This window comes from Tympanuchus pallidicinctus, unplaced genomic scaffold, assembly GCF_026119805.1.
Source record: "Tympanuchus pallidicinctus isolate F22 unplaced genomic scaffold, pur_lepc_1.0 scaffold1, whole genome shotgun sequence".
Classification (NCBI taxonomy): Eukaryota; Metazoa; Chordata; class Aves; order Galliformes; family Phasianidae; genus Tympanuchus; species Tympanuchus pallidicinctus.
In genome coordinates, this window is record NW_026294618.1 from 54,330,708 (window position 1) to 54,354,243 (window position 23,536).

General features: G+C 39.8%; 1 long non-coding RNA gene across 1 annotated transcript in view; it reads right to left on the reverse strand.

The window, feature by feature from the left end:
* LOC128079537 (uncharacterized) overlaps positions 1-23,536 on the reverse strand; it is a 57,723-nt gene that overhangs the window by 26,357 nt on the left and 7,830 nt on the right. The window contains exon 4 of the long non-coding RNA XR_008206204.1: positions 3,220-3,387. This is a non-coding gene — a long non-coding RNA (uncharacterized LOC128079537). The remainder of the gene's footprint in view (positions 1-3,219; positions 3,388-23,536) is intronic.

Consider the following 23,536-nt stretch of genomic DNA (forward strand, 5'->3'; position numbering starts at 1 on the left):
GACAAAAAGCCATTTATGTACTTAGACAATCTGTTAGGCATAGGGCAATATTAGGCAGGATTCAAAGCCCAGTTTTCTCACGTGAGTACTTTCTACAGCATCTGTCCACCAAGGATCTTCCTTATCTGCTCATGCAAGTCACACAGACCCCTTGAGTGGAAGAGAAGAAAGTGTCTTACCACCCATGCAGCACTCCATGCTAGGGAGGGCATATTCTACCAACAGCATAACCATATTGAAAATCACCTTTCCCACCACACCATCAGACCCCAGAGCCAGCAGAAAGTCATGAAATAGCTGTTGGAGTAAGGAGAGAGTTCTCCCAGTAATGAGAGAAAAGGGCTTGGTTCACGTATTTTCAAGTGAGGAGAATGGATCCAGAAACAGCTACTTTATCAAAGTATGGATCTGATGCCGAGTACCTCAAGAGCTCTCCAGTCTTCAGGGTCAGAACTTCAGTTAAAAACTTTCCCAGCTACATCCAATATCTGCACCAAACGAGACACGTTTGTAACCCCTCTCCTTCACATCTAAGAGTCCCTCCGCTGAGCGGGAGGGAGCCAGCACAGACTCCAACAAGCTTCTTCAGTAGGTAAAGTGAGCTGGTATTGCAGATAAAATGTCTGAATCTTTTCCTAGAAGATGGCACACTTCTCAAATTCTACTGAAGTCATCCACAGTCAGAACAACTCTGCATCACTCGAAGTTCAGACTCTGCATTAGGAATGGTGGATCTACAATCTCTGGGGAAGGCACTACCTGTCAGTGCTGTAGCAGAGTACCTTCAACACAAGCTCATGTCTTATCAGAAGAGTAGAGATTTGAATATACATGTTGATTTTCTTCTGAATATACTAAAACATTTCATGGAAAATATCAGCTATGACAAATATCAGGTTTTTCTTCTTTTTTTCTTTTTTTTCTTCTTTTTTTTCACACTTAATCAGGCAAGAGAAAGAATATGATTGTCTGAGCATAGGATGATGACACAGTAGTTTTCTGATGGTCAGATCTCTGGTTATTTGTTGAAGAAGGGTTGATGCATGATACTCCCAAGTATTTCTGCCATCAGCTCTAAGGATGGGCATTGCGCTGCTAGAATCAGTTCCTACCAAGCTGTCAAATCTCCATATGGGTATGTGGCTCATGTATTTTCTTTTTTTTTTATACCATAATATTGATGTAAGCAGCAAATTTATGATAATGAAGATCACAGAAAAACTTTACTGTTGTGTCATATTATGCTCTTTTGATGTCCTTGTAAAACAAAGGTGTGCAGTAAAATAGAATGCTGTTGCTTTTCTCTATTCATGCATTAAAGAGTCAGTTCCTGAGCACAATCTGTGAGGAAAAATACACATTCTGGGCTGCTTCTGGTTCTCATTTTGAGGTTATTATTCCAAGTGCAATCCTCAGAAATGAGATAACAGAGATATTGTTGTTTCTCTGTAGGAAGGCTGACTAGTAATTATTTGGAAATATTGGGAGCTGTTGTTTTTGTATCCAAGTGCTAAATGACCCTGGTCCTTATTTAAAAGAAGAAAAAAATCCCCATGATTCAGCCTCCACGAGGAGAAAGGCTTTTAATTCTTTATGTTGCTCCTCTTCAACTACTTTCCATCATTCTGCCATTAAAAAAGGAGGCAAACTGAGCTTTAAGTCAAGATGATCATTCAGAAAGTACAAAAATCTATAAAGACTTCAGTGTTGAAGTCTCAATACAAAACTGAAGATGCAGAAATGAGATTCTTTTATGCACTTTCCTCTCTTGCAAGATACAACTCACAAAACTTCTGTATATAGAATATTCATTAAGCTATTGCTGTTAAACATTTTGTTTTAACATTAAGCACTTTATGGTACTGTTCAAATTCATGAGAAAAAAATAGGAAACATCTCAAACGAGACTCAAAGATCCCACATTTCCTCAGTCCCTCCTCTTCTCCCAGTTATACCAGTACAAATGTATTACCATATGTTTAGTGTAACTACAACACTGCCCTTAAAGCTCTGGCATTTTACAGGTATCTCTGCTGGATGAACTATTACCACAGGACTGGGCTGTGGTCCAGCACATCCCAGTGTGATCGAATTTTTTAAAATATATTTTTAAGCCTATGCTATCAAGTTAATCAGAGGAATTCTCAGCCACTGGAACTGGACTGCGTCAGTGTAATTATTAATGCCATCCGCAGCTTGATTTGGGATAACAGCCACTCTCCACAGTTGCACTCCCTGGGAGCAAGTCATAGGCATGGTCTAAGAATTGCTACAGGCCAGGGGCCACTACCAGGAAGTTTTGCAGCCACTCTACCTTAGAGGTACAAGAGGGTATAATTTAGATACAAGCAATGTCAAACTGATCTTGATGCCAGAAAGTGGTCACAGGTACATTTAAATTGGTTTTACTGACATAGCTGCTGGGAGCCCAGCAGTTTTCTCAGTGGAGGAGGGAAAGGACTGCTGTAAGCCTGCACAGACACTGCTGAAAATGGCTTCTGGTCTGTTATTGGCTGGATGTCAGTCAGTATTGAATTCTGAAGTCATCTCACTTTCTGAATGCTACAACTGCTAATCCTTTTGAAAAGGTCTGAAACAGCTCCTCAAATTACAATTGAAATTCTAATGTTGGTTCCTGGCAGAATTAATTTCCCTAAACACACTACAGCGTATTTTTTCTTTATTGTTATTTTATGACCGAGGTTTTAAATAAAATTAGCAAAACTGAACCGTAGGGTGAAAGAAACGTTTTCTCCCCTCCCTGGCTCTTCATGGTGGCTGAGATTTATGATGTTCAGCTCCTCTGTGTTTGATTCATAGAGAGGGAGGCACTGTCCATTCATCTTTTTTAATAGACACAGATAAAGCTGTTTGATTCTGACCACATTTAATCTCACAATAGATGCTTTTTCAAAGCTACTGCACATTTACACCAGGAAACTGCTATCAGTCAATGATATTCAATATCCACTACTTTGTGCACATCTGTCTTTTCATATTGGGTCAGTAAAAAGAACATTATTTGAAATAAATTTATCTTGTAATGAGAAAATAAATAAAACTTCTTGTCACTTTCAAGAATAAAAGTATGTTTTAGTATAGCAACAAGGATGATCTCTCTTTAAAAAAAAAGGTAAACTTTTTCACATTCACACACTGTCTCATTCATTAAACATCAGAAAGTGGTGAAAAAGAAATCTCCAACCAAGCCAGACTTACCCTTTACTAGCTCTTCTGGAGCACTGTGCCCTTGGCAACCAGGCAAGCCTTCCACCTCTTTCTCTATGGGAGGCACGCTGGAGGGGCATGTAGGGAAAGCAGGTAGGGCAATGTGCACAAAGTGGTGCCACCCAGCATCGCTCTGCTTTGCTCAGACAGTTCAAATGCCTGTGATCAAACATAAAGTTGTTCTGAGGCAATAGCCTCAGAGAATAAACCTTACAAGGAGAATTCTATCCAGTTTATGTGCAGATCTATTTGTTTGTGCATGTCATGTGCTTGCACACATGCATATACATTTCCATAGGCAATGCTATATGGCATGTTGTGCCGCTAGCAGATGGCTGACAGGAAGTGACCATCAGAGCCTGGCTCCTTTTCCCAGAAGAGATGAAGCTGCCAGCTTTTTGTGAAGGGCTGACTTTCACCACAGATTGTCCTTGAATGCAATTAGGAAGCATAAGGATAGTTAACCTGATCACAAGCGGGTCACTGAACTGCGTTATGAGTAGGCACTGTAGAAATACTTGGTCGCTAGTTAAAATTCTAGTTCCATAGGAACAACTGAAATTATAGGGATTAATTTTTTATGTGTAATGTTTGACAGTGAGAGAGCGCTGAAAAGAAAACCAATTCTGCTTCTGGATCACAGGCTTTCTACATTTCCCTCCTATAAATTATTATTACTCAGGACACGTGGTTTTAAAGAAACTCTCTTTTCTGGAAGTCTGGGAGTTTATAAACTCAAGCATAAAAAAAAAAATCAAAATGATCGCTAGGTTTGCAAGTGAAGATAAGAAAGAAAAGAAGCTTTTGAAACCCCTCCAGGCAGATTTACAAAAATAAGACAACCCTCAGGGACATGGCTGACAGTTCTGCCTTTTAATCCCCAAGTCTGATTTTGCAAATTTAAAATTTTTATGTAGTTAACTGTGCTCATAAGTTGAAGGTTGTACAGAGGGAACTATGATTAAAACATCAGTAAGGCATTAAAGCCTCTAACATGCTGCATAAAGTAATGTAGCTAAAATATTTGTCTGTTAATTGACCTGTAAGGTGAACATGTGTGTAGACTACTGGAAGAATTTGGCTTTTTGACATTATTTTCCTTGAGAAACAAAGCCATTAGCAAAAACAAATAATTGAAAGTTTGCCATACTCCTTCTGTCGTCAGAGCTACAGACCCTACATTGTGCCCAGCTCTCCATCACAGAGGTATGACAGGAGCTGATGTAAGGTACAGAGCTCAAAACTCAAAAAATGAGTTCTTCTCCTATGGTTCTTTATCTGACAATACTCACCTTTCATTGGAGCTTGCCAGGTCCTCTGGCTTTTCCTTCCTATCCCAGCTGGAAGCAAACAGCAAAGCTCCACCATGACAATATGATGGCAGCAGGAGCAAGACAGGCTCATTCAGTCCATTAGTGCTGATTGCCTTCCCGGCAGGCAGCTCATGAAGTTTATACTCAGACTAGCAGTAATTTAAGCAATCTGGTCTGCTACTAGCACATTTTCATTATCAGCAGGAGCACAGAACTGGATTTCACTGTCACCCAGTTCTGCCCCTGGCATAATAGTCATTAGGAGATGCAAACTGAAATCAATAACATTTAATAGGAGAAAGCAAAGTAAGCAAAAGGCTAGTGAAATTCTGTGGTTGAGCACTGACTTTTCCACCTACAGCTAAAAGTATGGATACATATGTTTAGCATTATTTTATCTATGACCATGAGAAATTTTAGTATAATTCTGTATTTCCAAAGGCATTTCCAAAGGAAGGATGAAGATGAAACTTAATAGAAAAAGAAAAGTTCTTCTGGAAAAGATCTGTTTTATACTGTGGGAGAGTAGAGATGTACAACTGTGCTCATTTATTTTAAAGCAGGGATTATGGCAAAGCAAAACACTAGGGAAAACTGAAGCATGCACACAGTTATCAGTATAAAATCTTCTCATTTACTTCCTACTGTGTAATTTATTCGTCTCATGGTGTAAGAGTACATCGAAGAAACAAGTGAAAACATGTTTTATCAGAGTTCAATCAGTGTTGTGGAAAAAGAAAGAAACATCTTTATCCTTTAGGCAGTCCTTCTTAGAACAAGGTTACTCACTGCAATTTCTACAGAATAATTAGTATCAACAATGTTCACAGTGATGAATTTTCAAAAGGCCAGAGTAACTGAGATGTCTGTGTTAAACCCAGCTTCCCACCATCCATCATCTGAAGGAGCAGCATACACAACCAGCCCCGTTGCTGGGCAGGATACAGCTCCCTGCTTGTAGCTTCCCACAGCACTGCCACCAGCACTGATTTTCCTTTAGCGCCTTTCAAGCAGGGCTCAGTGAATTCTCAAAGCTTAAGGTACTTCCCCTGAGGTTTGCTTCAGTCTTCCAGAGGACTGAAAGAGGTTCACAGTGTCTCAGGCAACACCTGGCGTGCCTGAAAAAAACTGTGATTTATTCTCTGGTATTGGCCAGTATCTTATTCTCAAAAACCATCCATTACTATTCTTCTGACCAGCTCACTGCAGGATGAACAAGAGTCTGACCTGTAATTCCGTCTTGCTCTTCCAACACACAGGATTTTTCCCATGGCAGCAGGCAAGGAAAACCAGCTCAGGCATATTAAATGTTCAGATACCAAAGTATTCAGAAACCTTTAGATGTTACACATAGTTGACAAGAGTAGATTGCAAGTTCTGTTGGTGGGCTATAGGATAGTCAATGTCTAGATAATGTCTGAGCAACAATGAAGGAAAAGGCATGTGATAAGGACAGTCCTTGTTTCTTTAATGATTATATGTCAGTTGGGGAGTCCAAATACTCTATTTCCCTTTTCCATCTCCAGCAAAATAAAAAGGAACTTCAGGCCACAGAGAATAATGTCTAAAGAATTTCATTCCTGAATTTCTAATGCCTGGGAAATATTTTGAAAACCCACTGCCTAAGGAGAATGCTATTTTCTACCAAATGTACACTGCTGCTGATGATGGCAAAGCACTGAGTATTCAACCTTCGCTTTTATCCAATTCCCTTCTGTAATCTCCTGGATAAGAGCAAGAAAAGCTTTTAGTTTTAGACCCTTCATATCCTTCCAGGAAATTAAAAGATACAAAAATCCACCAGGGGATGCTCTGGGGTTTAAAGGAGAAATAATGAACACTTGCTAGTGAGAAAGGAAGAAAAGCCTGAAGAACCTGAGGACAGAACTGTAAGGAAAGACAGCAATGAATTTTGAGACCAAGATATTGGCTAACATCAGTTAATAGATCATTATACATATGGCCTTGAGGGATTCCACACTAAGAAGGCAGTGGAGGAAGTTTCTGCAAAACAGGAGGGAGACATGAAGATTTTGATCTATTTCTTCCTCTCATGAGGAAAGAAAAGCAACACACAATAAGGACATCTTCACAGCAAAGGACAGCACTAGTCCATCTGGCCTGCACAAAATCTGGAGAGGATGATCAGAGTTTTCAACTGAACTTAATTTCAAGGCAAGAATTTTTTTTGAAGAGCCACACAAATTTGGCATTTCTTCATTTTTATTGTTGCAAGCTATTTGCAACGGAAATAAAGAACAATGAAAGAGAGGACATAGACGGTTGTTGAAGGAATTCAATATTGGTTATAGCTGTGAACACCAGTGATTACCAACATGTTTTAAATTTCCTACTCGTGGAAGGCATTTGATATCTTGTCCTAAATGCTCATGTTGCCTACTGCAGTCCACCTTTGGCCCTGGACTGCTGGGAAGCACAGTGTGACATTTGCCAGTGACAGACCTGAGCAGCAGGAGCTGTCTGCAGAGGTGAACACCATCAGTGCACCTTGAACTTTTCAGCATTGACATCGTAGTGGGACTGGAGAAGGAGTGAAAAAAAGAGAGGTGTTGGTAAGAGAGGCTGAAGCAGTGTCCAGGGAGAAGCTCAGGTACAGCATATAGGGGAATTGTTCATTTCCTCTCCCTATCACTTGTGATGTCTTCATAAAAAGGTGTTGTGTACAAATTATAGGAACTCAGAAAAAGTGACAATCAATAGCATTTCTAATTTGTGTCCAAAGAGCTAACTTCCAAAAATTGAAGAAAATCAGGAGCAAGCTGACTGGTAATGATGAAATCTTTCCAATCAATTTATAACAAAGAAGTAGGAAAGCAAGAAAGCCAGAAATCAAGAAAGTAGAGAAATATTCTCACATCAGTAGTTTAAGGTGATTCACACACACACACACACACACACACACACACACACAAAAAAAAAAAAAAAAAGGCCAAGAAGAGCTAAATGAGATGCTAGTTGTGAATTTAATTTCACAAAATTTCAGAAAATGCATTAGCTTTGTACTTGTAGTAAAAAAAATAAATTAAGGAGGTAACACACTTAACAACAATTGGAACATTTCAGTCAAAGTTATGGCAGAAATGGAGCAGAAGTTTATTATTAACAATGTAAATAGAGTGCAAAAGGAAGATAAGTTTTACCAAACAAACCTAGTACTGCATTTCAGTGAGATTTTACTTGTCTTTGATAACATCACCAACACTGGCATACAGCATTTTGACAATATCAAGAGAAGTAGTGATAGCAACTTTTGCTGAAGAAAACATGCCAGTAGCTAGCCAAGCCCACAGGCAACAGCAGGCCTGTCAGGCAGGGAACAGCACGTGTGTTTTTAAACGTGTTGTAGAACTGGGTTACAAATTCAGGCAGGGGCTAACTGAGGATGAGACTTCTGTCACCCTTCATGTTGTGAGAATTACACACTTTCACTTAGGTGTAGAATTAAGGGAATCATGGAGTATGGAAATAGAGCTTTCTGTAAAAACTCATGAGGACACAAGAAGCTTAGCAGAAGCAACTGTAACAATGGCAGGAAAATGAAAAAAGAAAAAAGGAGTGAACGGTGAAATAAGTTGAAACAGCAAATTAACAATTATTTCAAGGAATAGATCAGTCAAAAAGAAGTGAACTGTGTGAAAATTTTATAAATTAACAAATTTATATCAGCTTCATTAGTCTTCTCCATTTCACTAAAAATCTCAGCTAGAGATCTGTAAAAAATCCTAGAGGTCTGTGCCCAGCTGGGAAATGAGAGTTTCATTGCACACACAGTCAAAACTCCACAGGGAATGGTGCCTGAGGGACTTGAACAGGGAAGCAGGGGGACATGTGGGAACTTACAGTGCTCCCTAAGGATGGAAGTCCAAATAACCCAAGCCAAAGCAGATCCGCAGCTGTCAGCTGAACGTGAAAGACATTTGCTGCAGATAAGATCTGAAGCACTCTCACTTTACCAGGGGAGAGATGGCTGACCTGACTGCAGACCCAGAGGGAGCTGACAACACTTGTGAAGCTGAGTTTACGACTAGGCTCAGATGCAATTGTTAGGCAGCAGCAGTGGGGACTTTCTACACGTCTCCATGGAGAATTTACCTAGATTTTGAGATGTACATTTTTAAGAATGACTAATGCTATTCTGCCTTTACAGCTAACTGTGCCAGGATGTGATTTCTTCCAGCGCTGATTTGTGAAACATTTATTATACACAGATACACATATAGCCACCAATTACTGGACAAAAAAGTAACCTTACATTTCCACCTACAGTACAAATCTGCCTCTGTAATCAATAAAAGCCTGTTAAATATTAGTGAAGAGAGAACAAATGGGGGAAATAGCACACCGGAAAAATCCTGCTTAGATTTCAATCAGCTGCCAAAAAACTTCTCTTTTTAACCCGTGGTTTCCAGGAACACAGCATGCTGCTTGGCACTGCCATTTTTCTCCATTATTTCAACACCGACTTTTTGAATGCTGGCAGCAGGCTTATGGAAAACATTAGTGACAAAAGAGATTTCTGAAAAGACCTTGCCTTGTATGGAAGATACCAATTCAATAAAGCTATGCAGAAAATGTGATTCAAGAGGGCCACATACATGCTTACATTTTTATTTGTAATCACAAGCCCAGCAGGAGAAGAAAAAAAGGTTGTTTTCCAAACAGAATTTTAGTGGAGAAGTGGGGAAAACTGACTGAAACTGGTAAAAACAGTGCTTCTCACCAGTATTGTCTTCTCATCACCTCGGGTTCCCTCTTCTGCCTCTATTCTTCCATCTGTTATTCCTATATTTAACTCATTCAGACTTCAGAACACTGCCCAGCAGTGAGCATCTCCAGACTGGCTTTAACCAGCACAGGGAGCAGAGCTTGGCCAGGCCCATGCCCCAGCTGTCAGCCCCTGCAGCAGCACAGTCCCTGTGCACAAGACTCCCTAATGGGAGACTGAAACAGTCCACAGTGAGGCCACATTACTGGCAGCCTGCAGGACACAAGTCCTGTACCTTTGTCTCTTCAGCAAAGCAGACTGTCACAGCCCTCCCAAAATTTCAAAGAGCTGAACCAGTTGCTCTGTTATGCCTCCTTTCTCACCCAATTCCTCTAGTAAACTGTTTACAGAGGTGCAGCCTGTTTACAGAGGTGTAAGAAGGGTTTTTGAAAGGGAATATTCTCCATCCAGTGGATCTCTATGGTGTAACTATTAATGTGAGATAGAGATTAAACCCCAGAGATTGGTGCAGCCACATACCATTGCTCATTAACTACCCACAGCAACACAGGAAGCAAACCAAGATTTTTTTAATCTGGATAATTTGGCATCTAATGGCTAGGAAATGCCCTCTCAAGAAAAGGAATTTTGCTAGTCACTGTGCTCGTATTTTAGAAATTGATGCAGTATATATTACCCCTGAATTTAGCAGAGCTCTACCAGTCTGCATATGCTTAGGCTCTGTCTGCCAGGGCTAGATGTGCCCAACTCCCACATCAAACAACTGAGCCACACTGCCCGCTCCCTAAGTCCTCATGTTGTCTTGCAGGTGTTCAACCTATATATCCCTGCACAGCTTTCTGTGGCATGAATGTTGAAATGAAACAGCACTCACTGCTGATAAGGGAGTGTAACCTCATTTTTGTACAGAACTGGTGCCATGGTGCTGCTTGGTAAGTGGGGAAGTGAGGTGTGCTTCAAAGAAAGGAAAACACAAGCAGCAAATTACAGACACTAGAAGCCTCCTTGAAGAGTCACCTGAGCTGATTTTGTGAGCCACTGTGTTTGCCTGACACACGGTACACACTGAAAAGCTCAGCTGATTAGGAAAAGGACCGGATCTGATAATTCCACGTGATGAAGAAACACGTGTTTTGTGGAGGCCGTCCCTGCTTCAGCACAAGAAAGCTCATTGTGAAATGCCAAGGGGTGAGTGGGAGAACAAAATTCCAGAACTGTTCACAGAATGCAGCTGCATATCGATCACTCCCCGACAGGACTGCACAAGTACTGAGTGTGCAGGTTTCTCAAAGGAGACAGCAAGCAGAAAATTAAGTTATTTTGCAACACAAAAATTGCTCTTCTGAATGGTCAGTTTTCTACTGCAGCTACAGCTGCTTAATTTCTTCAAAAATTATTCAAATTCCTGGGCTTTAAAACTATGGAAACAGTGAAAATTTCCAAATCAACTGTTAAACTGTACTATATTTACTTTAGCTCATGTGCTTATAATAATGGAGATTCTTTTGTTTTTCTAAAGCACTGTGCAGGCTTTTAGTTACATAACACCAATCTCGGAAAGATTTGACCTTGTTCTGTGCAACAAAAACATACGGTAGGGAGCCATCTCTTAGACCCATGGCCCAAAGTTTAAGCCTTGCATGAGATTCAGCTGTGAAAACAATGTTCATGCTCCTCTGAAGAGTTACTGAGTGAGTTTAGCAGTAGGCTTTCTCAAGAGGATTTGCTTTCATGGCCCACAGCGTCCACAGCCATATACTGGCTAACACAGGGGAGAAACCTGCAGTGTACTCTGTTAAAAGGGTATCACATACTTGGTTAGAGCAGATAGGAGCAGATCCAAATGCAGATATAAAGTTTCTGCTCCTTGGACTTAAACTTGGGCTACTCACTGCTGCAGCAAAGCAAAACAACTGGTGAAGGATCATCCAGAGCACAAAATAATGCATCAGCAGACAATGCAGACCAAAATGCAGCCTCTGCTAACCTCTCACCCAACCTACACAAAGAACAGTCAGAAATACTACTCTTTAGCTTCTATCTGGATCAAGCAGACAAACATGAAGCAAAGTACAGCCATTTCACCTTGAAAAGATAATTCTAAAAAACAACTATTCTAAAACAAAGGAGATGATGTTTCATATCAGTGTAACAGTAAGTACACTGACACATTTTGTAAGGATGGCAAATTAAGATTTGTGATAGCCCATTTGTACTAAGCAATAGGAAAACAGCAGACATTTTGGCTGACATTAGGCAGTAGAAGCCTATGAAAATTATCAGATGCCTTTTAGTATCAGAATCTGGGTGCCTGTATTAGAGCATATTCGTTTAGTTGTTCAGATTTTGGGCACTAGGCTGTGGTAATGTGATTTCAAATCTAAAGGTAAATGAACTCTCCACACCTCAGAATGTACACCAATCTTACTGTGTTCACTCCGTAAAACTATCACAAAAATATAAGTAATGCTGTTAGGAGAAGCAGCATGTGATTTAAATCAGGCAATATACCTAGGAGACAAAAGATCAGATGACCTTTCGGGCACACAAAATTTTGAGTGGAAGGGAAATTCACTCTGTTTTTCCTAATGTTGAGCACTTGCATCCTGAGCCACATCACAGGGCTGAGTACTGGTCTACAGCATGGCTATGTGGCAGCTTCTGATGCCCTTTTGATAAACAGAATCACTGTCTATTAACCACCCTTCTTTGCTTTAATCACTGAATTGTGCTTTCTGTTCTGGAACAGGTTGATGAAGAGTGGGAGAGCTGTAACACAAACACCAAATGGTGGGACACCGGCTCTAATAGCTCTTTACCAACAGATAAAGTGGTGATAAATTGACCCAGAGGAAGAAATGCACAGAAATATAAATGTCCATATCTGCTAGAGCAGCGTGGAGAAAATTGGAGGCAATCAAGGGTTATGCGTGCTCAGAACGTAGCCATACCCAACGCAAAGGCACACAGGTAGGGCAGGGAAAACTTTTACTGATGCTGTGAGCATTTCAAATGTTAACACATACTGTGATCACCTCAAGTACTTCTGATGACAAGTACTGAAAATTTCCATGGTCCAAACTTAATTACTAAGTGTTTTTTTAATGGTCAAAACAAGTCCTCTCCTATTTGATTCTAGAGTCTCCTAAATTGTTCCAGTACTAATTTCAGAATGGATCAATGAAATACAGAAGATCCTATCATCCTGTGCAATTGGACCACATACACAGTGCTTATTACATTAAAGGCTTTTCATCCAAGCACTAAAACCAGTTACAGAAGCCATAACATGTCCTAGAGCTCTACAGGCTTGGCGGGGATAGAAATTGCTAGGCAATTCCTTGCTGCACAGTGCAGCAGTACCCTGGCTGCTCAGGGAAGCAAGTATTTATTGTTCACAGCTAGAAATATGCAGAGGAGGAAGCAGTTCTGTGCTGTCAAAGATCTCCTTATTTTTGGCTTTCACTGGAAAGCAGCAAGCTGTAAAATGTGCAGTCAAGTGATTCTTCCTTCATATATAATAAACATAAATGCTTTCTTGCAGAAATCAGTGACTCAGGGAAAGGTTTATTTGTTCTCCAAGTAATTTGGGAAGCCAGAGAAGAATGCTGTTGGGGAGTTCTTGGCATGAGTTTGCAGTGTGAAGACAACAGCATGCAATGGAAGTTGGGAAATATTTAGAAAATCTGAAAACAGATTGCCCTACATTGTTCCTGCCTAAAATGACCATCTCTCATCAGGAGGGTACACAGCCAAGGAAGGAGGCGCTGGGATTCACAAGCTCCAGCTACATTGGACTTCGATTTGTTGTGGTACAGGGGTAGGAGAGAGGGCAAGGAAAGGATACTGCTGCCTACCTTTATAGCCCCAAAAATATAGTAGTTTTAACTACTACAGTAGTTTTAACAGGAATATTTTTTGTTGTATAATACTTTAGTTATTACTGCTGCTCACGGGCAGCAGGGGAGGTATTTTTGTCCTGATGCTAAGCTGTACAGGAAAGAACATATTTAGAGACAGCCAAATTTTTTACTTTATTGAATTTTGCCCTTTTGGCAAAACAGAAGTGGTCACTCACTATTTTGACAGGAAGGAGGGAGGAGGGTGGAGTAGGGAAAAATGTAAAAGAGAGAGGAAGAGAAAGTGCATGAGAACAGACTCATGTAATCCTTCTCAAACAGCTCCAATTTTGATGAAATGTGACACATTCACACAACTCAGCTTGGTGAACATCTTTGAAAAAGCTTGGTTTTCTCTCAGTAAGAAATAAAAGAATGTTTCAGAACCTTACCAGCTGCCACAAAAGGGGTCATCTACTTTCCAAGAAGATCTAAGTAGGTTTCTCTTAGTACGTATCAAGCAGGGCTTGAATGTGAGTAAGCTGTCGACTTACAACCTGGTTTATATCCACATGGAATCCTAAGCCATTATCATTCACACGGAGGACTCATAGACAATGTATTTGCCTGCACCCTCATGGGCAACTATCTGAATGCAAAGAAATTATTGCAAACCAATTTCTTTAATTTAGTGTCCTGAACCTACTATTTGGAGGCATTGTATTAAGCCACCATTTTGCTTTCCTGAAAGGCACTTGAGCCACGGAGGCAACTAAAAAAGCCCGCTGGGGTTAGAACTGAAAGAGAGAAGCAAAAGACCAGCAAGTTCAGAGCTTCATAAAAACAACTGAAAGAAACTTTCCACCAGTGAATATTGTGTCAGTCTTTTGACTGCCCAGGATACTGGCTCTGGGTGCAGTGGGTCATTTTCCATGTTAGTTCCATGCCTTTAAAGAATTTGATCACCTGTCTGCCTGAGTTTGTGACTCACGATGGTGCAGAAAGAGCAAGGGGCCAAGATCATAATCAAGTGTGATATTCACAAGTCCTAATGAAGCAGAACAGCCCAACTTATTCCTGCAGATTTACTTCCCTATTACAAACCATACAAGAAGACAGTAAAAATGATTTCTGACTGAGATCAATTTCTACTTTAATTTTAAAAATAACAATAAAACCCTAACCTTGCAGCATCGTACATTTTATTTGACTAGAAATTTGTATTATGTTGAACACTTTTACCTCCATTTCTTAAAATGCAATGGAAATCCTAGAAAATCCAGAACTTCGGTTCAAAAAGCTTTTTTTTCTCTACATACACTGGCAATATCCTTGAAAATACATTGATGATTTTTTCAATTCCATTTCCATGCACTTAAAAGAAAAAATACACATAAGAATAAGAAGGACATCTTTGTTTCTGTTAGGGCTGCTCAGCAGATTAGCCAAAGCAACAAGTTCACAGTGACTACCAGTAAGTCACCACAGGATGATGCAACATCACAAGAGGCCATTTTCCACACAATTGTTTGCCTTCTGTAACAACTATGAGCAAAGTTACCTTAGTTCTATCAATTTACCCTGTCAGTATCAACGGTAAAGCAGATCAAGGTCTTCAAAAAGTCAAAGGTCAATTGACTTTTTATAAAGTAGAAATTCCGTATTTTGGGATTGTCTCAGTTACGTCATCCATGGCAGCTCAGCTCAGAGCACAGTGTGATGACAGTAGCTGTGGAAAGGAGTCTCATTTCCACCCTCGTTACCCTATTTCTCTCACTATACATTCAAACCAGGATGGCACTGACCTGCTTGGCTACCTGGGCACACTGCTGGCTATGTTCACTGCTACATAAACCTGCATCCCATAGGCTGGATGGGAGCAGAGCTATGCATAACTTATGCATGTTCAAGTGCTCATTATGTTCTGCACAACAGAGGGGCTCTGTGCTCAAGATGGATCACTGCACCTTCCACCAGCCTATTTCACTCCAATTGTATGTGGGAGTCATGAGTGGTACATTTGCACAAGCCAATCTGTAAAAGAAAGCCAGCCAATGCTTATCTGCTGGGAACTGGGAAGCCCTGTGAGCTTGCGGGCCCGAGGACACCTTTGATCTCAAAATGGGTACTGTTAGCAGCAAGGTGGATCAGGCCAATGACCTTAAGTGCCTGTCTGCATCCCGATCAGACTAGAATGGGAAGTTTTGTAAATCTTTTCTACAGTTACGTTAGGTAGATCTGCTATTATGCCCAAAAAGAGCTGTGCAAATGCTAGGGTAAAAATTTTGAGTGTCCTTTAAAAAATGACAAGGGACATTCTCTTTGGCTATGTTCCCACTTTCTCATTCTTGAAAACTTTCAGTTGCCTGCTTGATTAGGTCAAAAAACCTATAGAAGATGGGGTTTATGCTTACACATGCAAGAACTTCATGTTCTACCTCACTATGTTTTCACAGTAGAGATTTGGCTATAATTATATTCCTCTATGTGAGAGCAAAGGAACAGTATGTCTTATCTGATCCAAACTTTAAACCCTGAGCTACAGAGCTTGCATTTTGCATTCTCAGCCCTGAAAATGTAGGGTCAATCAAAGTTAGGAACAAGTTGGTGAAGTCATTTTGATTGATGATTTTGAGTTCATTTGCAGTTTGTTGCCTCATTGTACACATGAACTATCAGTGAGAGGTATTTCTACAGGTATGAGTCAGTGCCTGCAGCTGGAACTGGATGCCTACCATCAAGTTAATACAAAATCTGGTAGAAAGGGATCACCAATCATATTTTCAACAGTAAAATCCGTCCACAGATATCTTAGCACTAATCTTGCCACATACCACACAGAAATACTTACCCTGGCTAGCAGTGTGTTTCAAAGGAACTTTCTGGGAATCAGGGATCCCAGATATTGAATAGCACTGTACGTATGGGATTTTATGAGGAACTCAATGGCAATCAGAAATACCAGATATTTATTTGGGGATTGGAATTATAGAGTTCAACTCCAGCATTTTCTGACATTAACAGAAACACACAGAGTGCATCAGCCACCTTGAACTTTTCCCTTGCAAGCTGACCACTGACACTATTAGTACTCTTTGAGATGCATCCAAAAACAAAAAGTGACATAAACTTGCATCATCACAAGAAATTAGATGGCTAGGTGTCCATGAGGTTCTGACCCAAGTGGGTTTGTAAGCCCCTATACAACAAATAGTAAGTTTCCACTCAAAAGCTGTACTTCCTGGAAAGATCGTTAAAGCAAAATGATCCATTGTAATGCCTGTGCTTTCTTACAGCTTTTGCTTTCTAATGACCTGTATTTTTGGCACAATTTTCTTGGCAAAATTCAATGTTTTCAAATACTTAGAGAGTCAAGTAGTCACAACTTCCATCATATTTGGATACAGATCCCTTTCATTTTCTCTTGATGGTAGATTGTGGTGATATCTTAATTTATGATTTAAAATTTAAAGGACAGTCATCCACAACATTTGCCTGAAGGGACTCCTCAGCTAAATGAATACAAATCTTTGAATGAAGCGTTGGCCATAATCATATGTTTTATTGGTAAATGCCTGCTCAGGACTTCCACACTCAGCATGGAATATCCAGTGGTCCACTTACTCCAATCCAGTTTAGCAAGTAATTTTGCAGGAAGAAACCTATCCCCTTTATGTTAAAGACTAAGTGATTCACATTGGTTGGACGACTTCTGAAGTATCCAGCTTGAGAATATACTTGTCTTTCCAGGTTCTGAGCTGGCATAGTCAGATTAAACAACAGTACATATCACATCAGCTCTACAGCAGAGCAGTTCTTTCAGACGAAATATGATAACAAAAAGACTCATCTGCAGAATCTAGAATTCCATCTGGAATGACGTATCAAAAAAAAAAAAAAAAAAAAAAAAAGAAAAAGCCCATCTGGAATGATATATCACCAGTTCTAGTCTGCCACCACACATCCCTATGAAATGTATGCATCAACCATCCTTTGGATTTACTGAAAGTGGATTTACCACAGTTTATTTATTGTATTTGTTATAAACAAAAGTCCATTCATTAAAGAAGAGCCTTAATTCATTTCACCCCCTTTCATGCCCTGTCATGTTACAGATATTCCTGTTTCACAATCCAAACAAGCAAAACAGAATACTCCACCCTTTGGTCCATCAAAACATTCGCAGAACTGATGATAAATATCCATCATGAAAGAAATAAGAGCTTTCACATGGTGCCTATGTTTGAATGGAGTCAAGTTCATAAACAATTTAAGGTTATTTTGGACAAATAATGGTGCTCATCAGGAAAAAAAACACCCATTTTATTACCCTGTAACAAAAAAGAAGAGCTGGTGGGAGCTCAAAAACAGCATCAACTCCCTTCTTTCTCCTGATGTTTGTAAATCATCTGGAGCAAGTCCCCCATGTACACTGAGACAAAATGCTAATTGCTGCCAAAACCAAGACAAGCTGCACTTCAGAGAAAAGCTTAGACTGAATAGAAGACTGACACCTTCCGTATCTGCTGAAAGAGGACTGTTTCTGATTCCTTAAGAGGCAGAATGGGGCGTAAGAACGACTTTTTCTGATTCCTGGGGCAAAAGGTTTTCAACATAGTTTGTATGCATATCACAGAACAAATAGAGTGTGACACACTTGTCACTCCTCACTGCTTGCAGATCCATGCAGCAGATTCGCATCTCCTCCTGTCCAGCGATTCATAAATGCAAGACAACAAATTGTTTACAGAATACTTTTGGCAGACAAAGATGCTTTTAGAGCCTTTCAAAGAAATCTCTCCTCATACATATTCCTTACCATTTCTAATTTCTAGACTGAATGTTTCCTAATAACAGCTTCGGGGCTTGACTTTCTAATCATCACTCAGGGTGTTTTAAGGTGGTCTCAGTTTCTGGCTCAGTTCATACAGGGAAATGACTTCTAGAACTTTGTTGTGTCAGAGCAGCACTAATGACCCACTAATGAGGTGGGAAGCATAAGGCCACAGAGAGCCTAGGTCTGTTATGGGATGCAAGAGGAAGGAACGAAATAAAATTCATGGGAGTTTGAATGAAGGATTTGCAGTAACAGCATCACTCCTCAATTTGCAATTCCCCTGCTCTCCCTCTGCTCTTTTCTCCTTGCTATCAGATCTCTCAGAGGTGATTACAGAGCAAAGCCTGTACTGAAGCTGCCAGCAATGAAGTAGGAAGAAAAATGCAGTTATGTAACTTTATGAACATTTTGCTTGCACAGGAAATTTAATCAGTAAAGACATCATGTACTTTAGCACTTCCTAAATAAGCAATATTATCTTTAAAAGGAATGAATGGTAATACATTAATTCCCCTTCTGAAGGTAGAAGTACGTTTCATGTCCTTTGCCTCCTCAGCATGCTTATAAACGCTGCAGTACTTAAGGATAATGAGCTCCTGGGCTACTGGACAGTGAATATTTTGTTTGGGTAGCTCTTAACCTTTTAAGCTCTGCTGAGCACCATATGTTGAAAGACTCAAGAGGTGAGTTTTAAAATCTCCTTAACAAGGGCGAGTTCTTTAGTACCAGTGGCTTTTCAAAAGGTATCAGTTGTGCCGTAGTTGTGGTAACACAGTTCCTGCTTTGTTTTCTGACTCTTGGAAAGTCGTTTGGCATCTGTAATACCCTAGAATCTGCTCAATTCCAGAGCTGTACTACTGAAAAATCACATTGCAGGTCTGAAATAACAGTCTTCTGCTTTAAATTGCAGCATCTCCAAACATTGTCCCCACACTCCATTTGGTGCAGAGGAGGGAAGATGCAAAGCTGTGACCATCTGCTCCTTGGAAAGATTAGGTCTAGTCACGGTTTGAGCTCATGCTTCTTTTTCAGTCTCCTATTCACCCAGGGGAGTCATCAGGAAAAGAAAAAAAAAAAAAAAAAAAGGAAAAAAAAAAAGGAAAAACCCCATCCACCCTAAAGCAAAAGAGCTGTAATAAGCCAGTTTCTTCAGTGTTAGATTCTTCTCTGATGTTTTTACATAGCCAATTTACTGGAAGGTTCCTTAGGCAGCTCCAGGTTTCTGCCAGGCAGGACTCAAGGAGCTTCTTAGCACATCTTAATAGGACTCTGCAAATCCCAGGTGACTTACTATGAAAATTAAGATCATATGGGAAAGAAAGTTTATGTCATCCAATATCTAAGCATCATTTTAATAGGGGAGAATGAATCTGATTATTAAATTAATCTCTTTCTAACGGTCTCTGCCAATAATACTTGTGTCTGAAGGTGAACTTTTGCTACATAAAGACACATCCAGGATTATATGGTTATAAGGATATGTATGGGTACATATGGATACATATGCCAAATGTCACTTCAGTTAAAAAGTAGGCTCTATAGTGGCATTATAGCACTCTTCCACTATTGCCTGTTCTACAGAGGACAAATAGAAGACGCTCTGATCCCAATAAGTAACAGTTAAAATGAAGGATACAGCAGTGTCACAGGAGACTAGGAGTTCAATCAATGACCAAAAAGAAAAGCAGAGGAACTTATGGGTAAAACCCATTGCTGCTTCATTTAAATCTGTGTAATTTAAAACAGAGAGAAAGCAACAGAAAAGAAAAAGACGTTTGAGCAGGTTCATTCAACAGAGATACGTTCACGGAAGTCATCAACTCTAGTAATTTTCACTCTTCAGGATCTACATCAAATGAATGGCAGAGTTCAATATAGCCTTTTCTAGACGTTACCTGTACTTTTACCCTTTTCAGGAACTTGTTCATATATTACCATGCCAATAATTCCGCTGGACTTCATTAGGAAATTCACAATAAAACAGATTTTCATTGGTAACTACTAACTAGTCAAAACCAAGATATTTGAGCTAACCTGTACTGAAAAGCAGACATTTCTCAGAAACTTCACTGCTGTCCCACCACTCCTCCTACTGGGTGTCTAAGGATGTCAAGGGTTCCAGCTTCTCAGCTACTGGGGCATTTTACTACAATCAACACCAACTCACTCACCAGATCTCAAGTTCTCAGTTTCCTTGCCATCACTTTGGAAGCCTAAGCTCCCAGTTGCCTATCAGTTTCTCCTTCTTGGTCTATTTCTCCATACAGTCCTATTTAAAGATAGCCCAGATGACCAGCTCAGCTTATTTTATGTTTCATACCACTTTCCAGGTCTGCTTTTTAATTTTTAAGAGCAAAGTACTGCGATGAAAATGAGAGACATCACTGTATGCATCAAGTAGAAAGCATTCTACTTGGGAGCAAGTTACCTCCCAACAGAATGCAGCTCAAGCACTGAGCACATTTCTCATTTTGCCTCATACCACTGTAATCCTTGTTACAAAGATCTGCAAAGACAAGTTCTGCTCCTCCAGATGGAAATTAAAATGCGATGGGCAATATGCAAGGTGAAATAAATCCACACAGTCATGTCATACACTATTAAGGCAAACAAGCTCTGTTTGTCTGTAGACATGCTGTTGAAAGAACCAGAAAAATAATTAGTTAGAGGTGTTTGAAGACATCACCTCAGGGTTAAAAAGAACAATTTAAATTGAATTTGACTTGTGCCATGAAAAATACGCTACCCAGTGCCCAACCAGCAGAGAGCCACTAAATGCAAGCAATGCTTGGGCACAACAGATGAAGCAAAGCAAGCATAGAGTATATAAATGCTGTCCATGCAATTGATCATTAATTGAAAAGAGAAAAGTAATATTTCTCATCCATCTCCTTCAACATATGACATTAACATAAATCAACACTCTCACAAGCTTGACATCTGTGGAGATGAAAATATTCTGTTTTTAACAGAGTAATCCCACAGATTCCAATCCCACATGTGCTAATGAATGACAGAGAATAAACACAAGACATTGAGGCCCTAAGAATTAGAATAAGTAAAAGTTACAAGGAAGAGCACTAGGAAAAGCATTCAGCATTCTATAATGGTTTTCAGATTATATCAAGAAAAAAAAAAAAAGAAGTCCATATTTTGATCTTAAAGTTTGTCAACTTTACAAACTACATACTTTGTGTTTTTAATATTATCTTAATTCTCCTTCTTAAATACTGATGCAAAGCTGAAAAGAAAATCATTATAACCAGGAACCAAGATGGGATTTGAACTACACTTTACCATATAAACAGATATGACACAAATATCAGATGCTTAATAGCAGCATCACTCTATAAAACAAAACAACCACAGTCTACTCAGTAAGCTTTCTGTGGACTGTAACAGTTCTCCTTACATCACTTGTTAGGATGAGAAACTGAAAGACAGAAACCAAAGCGCTTAAGCCAGCTCCCACCGATTTATCAGATGGCATTAAGAAAACAATGAGCACTGCAGGTGAACATTCCATGTTGGAAAGGAATATCAGTGTGGACAAAAAAAAAAAAGCACTAAAGAATTTTTTAAAAGCTGGTTAATTCATACTACTTTTTGTCCCACGAAGAAAGAGGGAAACCTGAATTTTATAAATCCAATATCTAAATATGATTTTGCCATTAAACAAAAAAATAAAAAAAAAGTAGAATAAAGAATGAAAACAAAAGTTATTTTAGCTAGATATAAATGCTTCTGTTACAAGAACTGCAAAACAAAAATGATTTGGGTCTTTTCAGCTATGAAGAGATAGATGCTGCTTTCAGTACAGCATGAATATTGCATTGCTTAAGCCAGGTTTTGTACTGCCAAGCCTTTATTGATCTGAACTTCTTACAAAGCCCCCATTACACACCTCTGAGCACCGTACAATCTTTTAATCTATTAATAATTCTTGCACGTCAGTCCAGCACTGTTATCACCATCTGCCAGGTGAGCTGATGTAGAGTGGTTGGGCCCTCACTGTCCTGCACATTCTGCAGAGGTACTCCTTCATCCTAAGGAAAGGCTCAAGATGGCTGCTCAGCAGCCACATAAACCCATATCTGCCTTGATTATCAGTAATGTTCACTCAAGATCTAATTATACCAGGGGGCTGTGGAATTCTGAGGATACTCTCAAGGCACCATTCATGCTCTGGCAGTTCCTGGCGATTACACCAGAGCTAAGCCCTAACCAACCAATAATCCAAGAGGCACCTGCCCCAATAAAGGGGTTGGGAAGAATCATGCATGGCCATAGTTTCTCCCCGGGATGAGAAAACCTTCTAGTCTTTGTTCTCAATTAAGTGGAGGAAAGCAATGAATCCCTCCCTCCAGCACCTTGGACGTTTTCAGTTCAGCTACTCACAAATCTGTTTCAATTGTCCACCTTTGCATTTGAGAAATTAAACCCTTCCAGAGGAAAGCGTCCACAGATAACAATCCTATGAAGTACATTAGACTCACCTCTAAGCTGGTGCTTAAAATTTCTCTGTATATTTCCTCATGGCTGCCTCTCTGGAGATGGCTGCTTCTGCACATACCTTTGGAGACCCACACTTTCCCTGGAGCAACCATGCAGGAGCCAGATCTTACAGTGCTGAAGAGAAAATCTGGGTGCAAGAACTTTTGAGTGCCTTATCCTAAGTAGCTTTCCAACAGTAGTGGAGTAAAGGTGAAAGAATGTGAAGCAGGGACAGAAATTTAAACATTCATGCCTTTATTAGTAAATTCCAGCTGCTGGACTACCCCACTGCTGGGCTTTATATATTTCTGAAAGGAAGTAAGAAGCATTCCTGTCCTGACCAACCAAGACTGCTTTTATCGAGCAATATGATCAAAATCTCTTTTCTCAGCCATCTGGCAAGAAGGCAAGCACACACAGGGTGGGAATGTTAATCTATGACATGAGCTTCCTTCATCTTGTCCAACTGATATAACCTCAGTATGCAAAATGAGAGATTGATTTATGCAGAAAGATTAAAATCATTAAATGTGTTTAGCTTGGCCAAACTGGATCTAAAGTAGGAGGTGACTGCAAGAGTTATATAATTTGGAAGGCATTAAAATTGAGTAAGGAAATTAAATGGTTAGGTTAATCTGAAGGAGTAGAAATTGTCACAGGCCATGGTTAGGTGCCAAGAATTTTTATCCTGGACCAACAAAGAGATTAAAAATTGCAAAAGGCCCTGTTTTCTATTAAGCAACTCTGAGACACATATCATTAAAGAAAGATAATATTACTCTCTGTTGCAGCGTCAGATTAAACAAAGAGTGTGGCAGAAAGGCAGGGAGAGATTCCACTTCTGAACTCAATCAAAATGTATTTATATCATTTAAGGCCTTTAATCAACAATGAAGCCTAAAATAAAGTAAATCCAGCATGTATCCTGGGAGGTAAGACAGTCATAACAATAATTTGTGGTGCAGATGTTCTTAGAGAGTTCAGTGCTCCACATAGAGCAACTGACTGTCCAGCTCAAGCAAACTTAAATATTGTGTCATCTAAGTTAGACTTCCTTTATGTTCAGTTTATAAAGATA